Raw genomic sequence first — 5938 nt, forward strand, 5'->3', positions numbered from 1 at the left:
GGGTGGGAAGGTATGGCAGATGAGTAGTAGTACCTGGGTAAGAAGCTGGATATGAGACAGCAAAATGGTGACTATAAAATAAAAGCGGAAAAGACTTAAAAAAAAGAAAGAAAAAAAAAAGAGCATTTCTGTTTCTACTCGGTAAAAGCCCTCCTCCCACAGCACACAGCACTCTCTCATAGGCTCCATCATTTTATCCCTCCTCCTTGATTTTGGTCCACTTCTCCCTACTCGTCCCAACTATTCTACCCTCATACTTTTCATATACTTTTTCTGGACACTCCCATCTTTTGGTCATCTCCTTAATGGTCATTCTTCCCCATTCTCTGTCTACTTTTTCTTCTGTTCCACCTGTGCCAATATCATACACTCTCCCTCACATATTCACTCACCTTATCCCTCCTTCACGTTCTTGGTTACCCTCCTCTTTTCCTCCTGTGCTACCGCACCCCCAACTGACCCTGCTTAATGACGTCCTTGACCTACCTTTTCTTTCAACCACAAAGCTCCCATATACCTTTCCCACTTTTATACTCCCACACCTTTCTTCTCCACCTCGTTCTCGGTCTTCATCTCCTGCTCCCATCCCATCTACCCTCATACACCCTCTCGCAGATCCTCATTTACTATATTTTTGGTGTATCTTGTCTTTCACCCATAAATCTACCCCATATGCTTTCTCAAACTACTATTTTTTCTCTCCACCTCATTTTCGGTCTACGTTTTCCCCTTCCACCCACCTGAGCCTTGTAGCTACACCTGCCAATAGAACACCTGTGGGGCATTAGAGTTACACATCGATCCATACAGTCCATACAGACCACACAGACCACAAACCATTCGAGCCAAACACATCTAGACCAGAGACCACACCGACCATACCAACCACAAGACAGACAACAAACACCAGACCATACACACAAGACCACACAGACCAAACAAAGATCAAGACCATACAGACCATCCAGATCAGAGAGAGCAATGAAACACCTGTAGAGCATTAGTCTGTCGTGTGGAGCTTTGTAAATAGGCAACACATCGATCCGCAGAGACCAGTTGCCACCACCAACGCGGGTTTCATCACACACACACGCACAGATACCCACGGACACCAGCAGACACACACACACACACACACACACACACACACACACACACACACACACGCGAGTAGATACGTACTCTAAAACACTCACAAACATGCTCTCTCTCTCTCTCTCTCTCTCTCTCTCTCTCTCACACACACACACACACACACACACACACACACACACACACACACTGATGTCGGAATGTGACAGCCTTAGGGCACAACTTTCGTATTGCAAGCAGTCTCGTAACTTCTCCAGAAAGGAGGGAGGGGAGTGTAACTGGCACTTCCATTTCCTCTGACTGATGTCCCGATAGCGATGAAAAAAAAAAAAAATACAATACATATAAATAAAAAAAGGGGTTAATATGACGATGATGATGAAAAAATACTGACGAGGATGAAGCACCCAATTTTCTCATCTCCCAAATTCTTCCTTTTTCAATTTCTTCCCTCTTTCCTCCCCTCTCCCCATCCACCTCTCTCTTCGCCTCCACTATCAGAAGCCCGGGTATATACAGTACACAATCTGATGTAATGAAAATGATGATGATGATGATGATGATGATGCTGAACCTTCCTCCTACTCCTCACCCAATCTCTATCATTCTTTCCTCCTCCCATTTCCCCCCCCCCCTCTCTCTCTCTCTCTCTCGGGGCTCACTAACACAACCCCTCGGAATATACAGACAATTTTCGCCCTGTTTTGACTTATACTGGCGCCTACCTTACCCCACGCCTATAAATTACCTAGACTGTGCAGGGAAAGGAAGGGAAGGGAAGGGAAGGGAAGGGAAGGGAAGGGAAAGGAAGGGAAGGGAAGGGAAGGGAAGAGAAGAGGAGAGAGAGAGAGAGAGAGAGAGAGAGAGAGAGAGAGAGAGAGAGAGAGAGTTGCAAATACGTGTGACGTGAACGGCAGCTCCCCTGTCTGAAATTTACATGATATTAAGTTTTGCTGTTTGATGAAGGATTTAGATTATTCTTTTTAATTCCTTTTACACCATAACGTAATACAGATTTTATCCTTACTTTCGTCCGTCGATTTCATTTAGCGTACGAAGTGTCCCAAAGAAGAGTAATGGTTAATGAAGCTTATCTAATTCCTCTGGTTAGATGCCTCAGCCGAAAAAAAAAAAAAATCGTCTGCAGGTAGGGGAAAACAAAATTACGTCAAAAACAGGAAATTATTATTATTTTTTCTCTAAGATGGCATATTATACACAAATTTAATCCAGTTGCCGTCAGATGATTTACTTAACCTTTTGTGGGCTGTATACGACTTTTGTGTTTTATTCCTACTTATACTGTACAAGATTATATAAAACTCACGAATGAGGATCACCAGGGAATTATATCTCGTCTCGAATAACGCTTTGGTAGAGAACGGAGAGAATTTTTACTTTACTGAAGCTAAAGTTGCACGATTTTATTTAGCTCAGAAAAATCCACCCCAGATAAAGGGTAAGTTAAGACCTATAGTACAATAATAATAGAAAGAAAGAAAGAAAAAGAAAGTGACAAAAAGATGAAAGTCTCTAACCTCTTCTGATTTATGACTTTTACTATTATTAACGATTTTTTTCTGTTTAATGTCTGATATTCACTTTGGGTTAGTCTCTCTCTCTCTCTCTCTCTCTGCTTTACTGTTCTGTTCTTAAACTTTTGCCATTAAGGTTTTCCTATTAATAAGTAGGAAGGACATCTAATAAGGCTCGTAAAGTCTCTCTCTCTCTCTCTCTCTCTCTGACACACACACACACACACACACACACACACACACACACACACACACTTCCCTACCCCCCACACACATTCCCACTCACTTTCTTTTTTCTTTCCCACTTCTTCAAAACTTTCGACCTCCTCCTACTCCTCCTCTCTCTCTCTCTCTCTCTCTTCTCCCTCCCCAGCCTTCCATACTCCTTGCTCTTTCACTTTCTCCATCTTTTTCTCTCTCCTTTCTCACTCTCGCTCTATTCCCCCCTCCCCTCCTTCTCTCAAGCTGTTTTTTAATTTTCTTCCTTTTCTCCAACTTTTCTTCAGTGGCCAGTGACGGTTCTTGTGTGTGTGTGTGTGTGTGTGTGTGTGTGTGTGTGTGTGTGTGTGTGTGTGTGTGTGTGTGTGTGTGTGATTGCTGTCTCTAGTTTCCTGCACACATTATTTACGAGAAGTGACTATAAGGTAATAATGATGATGATGCCGATTATGATGATGGTGATTCTCTCTCTCTCTCTCTCTCTCTCTCTCTCTCTCTCTCTCTCTCATCTGCACTTTCTGACACACCCACACCTTCATCTATTCACCTCTGACCTTTTATCTCCCTCACCCCCTTTCCTACCTCCAGGATATGCCCTCGTCATCAAAGTTCCCGTGCTCAGTTGGGAAGGGTATATTTTTGGTGCTGTGGGGGTGCGCGTGGGTAGGGGGGGATCAACTCTCAACCCATCATGCAATATTGTGTTTCTTGACGCACTCTCACGGATACTCCCTTTCAGTGCGATGATTCTCTCTCTCTCTCTCTCTCTCTCTCTCTCTCTCTCTCTCTCTCTCTCTCTCTCTCCGTTACCATAGGACGATTTTATTGAACGTATGGAGGTTTAACGTAGCTGACATGTTTTCTATTACAAATTTTTATGCATTTTTTTTTCTTGTTGTAACCAAATTAATTTACCGAGCTTAGTAAAGATCTTCAGCGGTAAAGAGCTTACATACGAGTACACGCACGCACCCGCATGCACGTCACACACACACACACACACACACACACACACACACACACACACACACACATGAAGGACCAATGTTTCCTTACTTTTCAAGACTGTTGCTTACATGCCAGAACTCTTAATACACACACCCACATACACACATCCAAGTTCATGTAAGTATACACACACACATAACCTGCCACGTTCATACACATACATGCACTCTCACAAACGCCAGTCCAATCTGCCATCTGTCTAAGTGTGTGTGTGTGTGTGTGTGTATGTGTGTGTGTGTGTGTGTGTGTGTGTGTGTGTGTGTGTGTGTGTGTGTGTGTGTGTTTCACGATAACTAGATGTCCAGGCGAAATCTTAGGCTTTTCTTTTTTTATGCAACGTATTTCTAAACACACACACACACACACACACACACACACACACACACACACACAATCCTCCCCATTCCACTACCTCTCTCTCTCTCTCTCTCTCTTTGCCTCCCAGGACGAGGTAGGGGTCGCGTGTATACGAGCGGGAGATTCTCTTTGTTACTGTCACGTTTCCCAGGAAGAACAATTACACCGCAGTGCTTTCCTCGGCCTTGAACGAACACTTTAGAACACCCGAACACTAGCACGCACCATGTAGGCCAAGTTCCACCCCGCATCGTCCCGGTTTCAGTGTGTTTCGGTCTAGTTTTGCGACAGTGGTAATTTTTGGTATGAGGCGCCTTGCTCTGTGTGTTGGGGCAGCAAGCATGGGGTTATATGCCTGGTTATGGCCTAGCATTTGTGTGACCTACGACTGGGGATTTGCGTGTGTGTGTGTGTGTGTGTGTGTGTGTGTGTGTGTGTGTGTGTGTGTGTGTGTGTGTGTGTGTGTGTGTGTGTGTGTGTGTGTGTGACTCAGCAAGCTGTCTCTGTCTGTCTGTCTGTCCGTCTGTCTCTGTCTCTATCTGTCTGTCTGTCTGTTTCTCTCTCTTCTCTTTCTCTCTCTCTCTCTCTCTCTCTCTCTCCCTCTGTGTGTGTGTGTGTGTAATTCACCGGGTCGGTCAGGATCACCTGATGGTCGTGATCGTCAGCTTTTACCCTCCCAGAAGGGAGCTGAGAGCTCATATAGTCCGATCTATGGGCAAGGCTGTGAGCTTCACACACGCCCACACCCGTCCCCTTGCTCTAGGGGGACAGTAACCACCCACTTCGTCAGTGAAACTTTTCGCAACCTGACCGAGGCGCGATCTCCCGTCTACCAGATGGCAAGCGAGAACGTTACCACTGCACCAGCGAGTGTGTGTGTGTGTGTGTGTGTGTGTGTGTGTGTGTGTGTGTGTGTGTGTGTGTGCTTGCGTGCGCGTGCGTGAATATAAGATTACAACATGTACAAAAACAATGCGTGTGGTCATTAAAGTAATTATGGGACTGTATATACGCACGATCGTAAATGTCTGTGCCTGCAAACAAGCGACTGGGTGTATGTATGTGCGTATGTAGTCATGTGCGTATATTTGTGTGCGTGTGTAGGCAGCTAATCAACACATTACAAAGCACGCTATGAATATGTAGTCAAAATTAATTCAAAATGATCCCGATAACTTCCGCAATGTACCCGTTGACTGGAAGAGGAGTGCAAGAGGAATTCAAGAGGAGTTCAAGAGTATAAGAGGAGTTCAAGGGGAATTCACGAAAAAAGAGGGGCATAAGAGGAGAGTTCATGAGAAGTGTGCAAAATTAAAAGTTTGAAATGTATGTAGCAGTTCAAAAGAAGAGTGCAAGACAAGAGGACAACCAAGAGAGGAGTTCAAGAGACGAGTGGAAGAAAGCAAGACGAGAGTTCAACAGGACAAGAAGACAGTATACACGTAGAATACAAATGGGCAGGAGGAGAATTCAAAGTTCGAAAGAAGAATTCAGTATGAGTATATATGATGAGCTCAAGAGGAGAGAATAGGAAGCGAGTTCAAGAGAAGAGTCCAGACGAAGAACGCAAGAGGACAGCTAAAGAAGTATGTGTAAATGGAGAGGTTAGGCGAGGAGAGTGACAGTTTCTGATACGTAGAGTTCAACGCCCCGGACCAGCGGCGAAGAAGAGTTATTGGAGAACGTGTAATATTTAGGTCAGTGCGAAGGAAGCGCCAGGTGTGAGG

This window comes from Coenobita brevimanus, chromosome 95, assembly GCF_032717465.1.
Source record: "Coenobita brevimanus isolate Jiangsu-jjx chromosome 95, ASM3271746v2, whole genome shotgun sequence".
Taxonomy (NCBI): domain Eukaryota; kingdom Metazoa; phylum Arthropoda; class Malacostraca; order Decapoda; family Coenobitidae; genus Coenobita; species Coenobita brevimanus.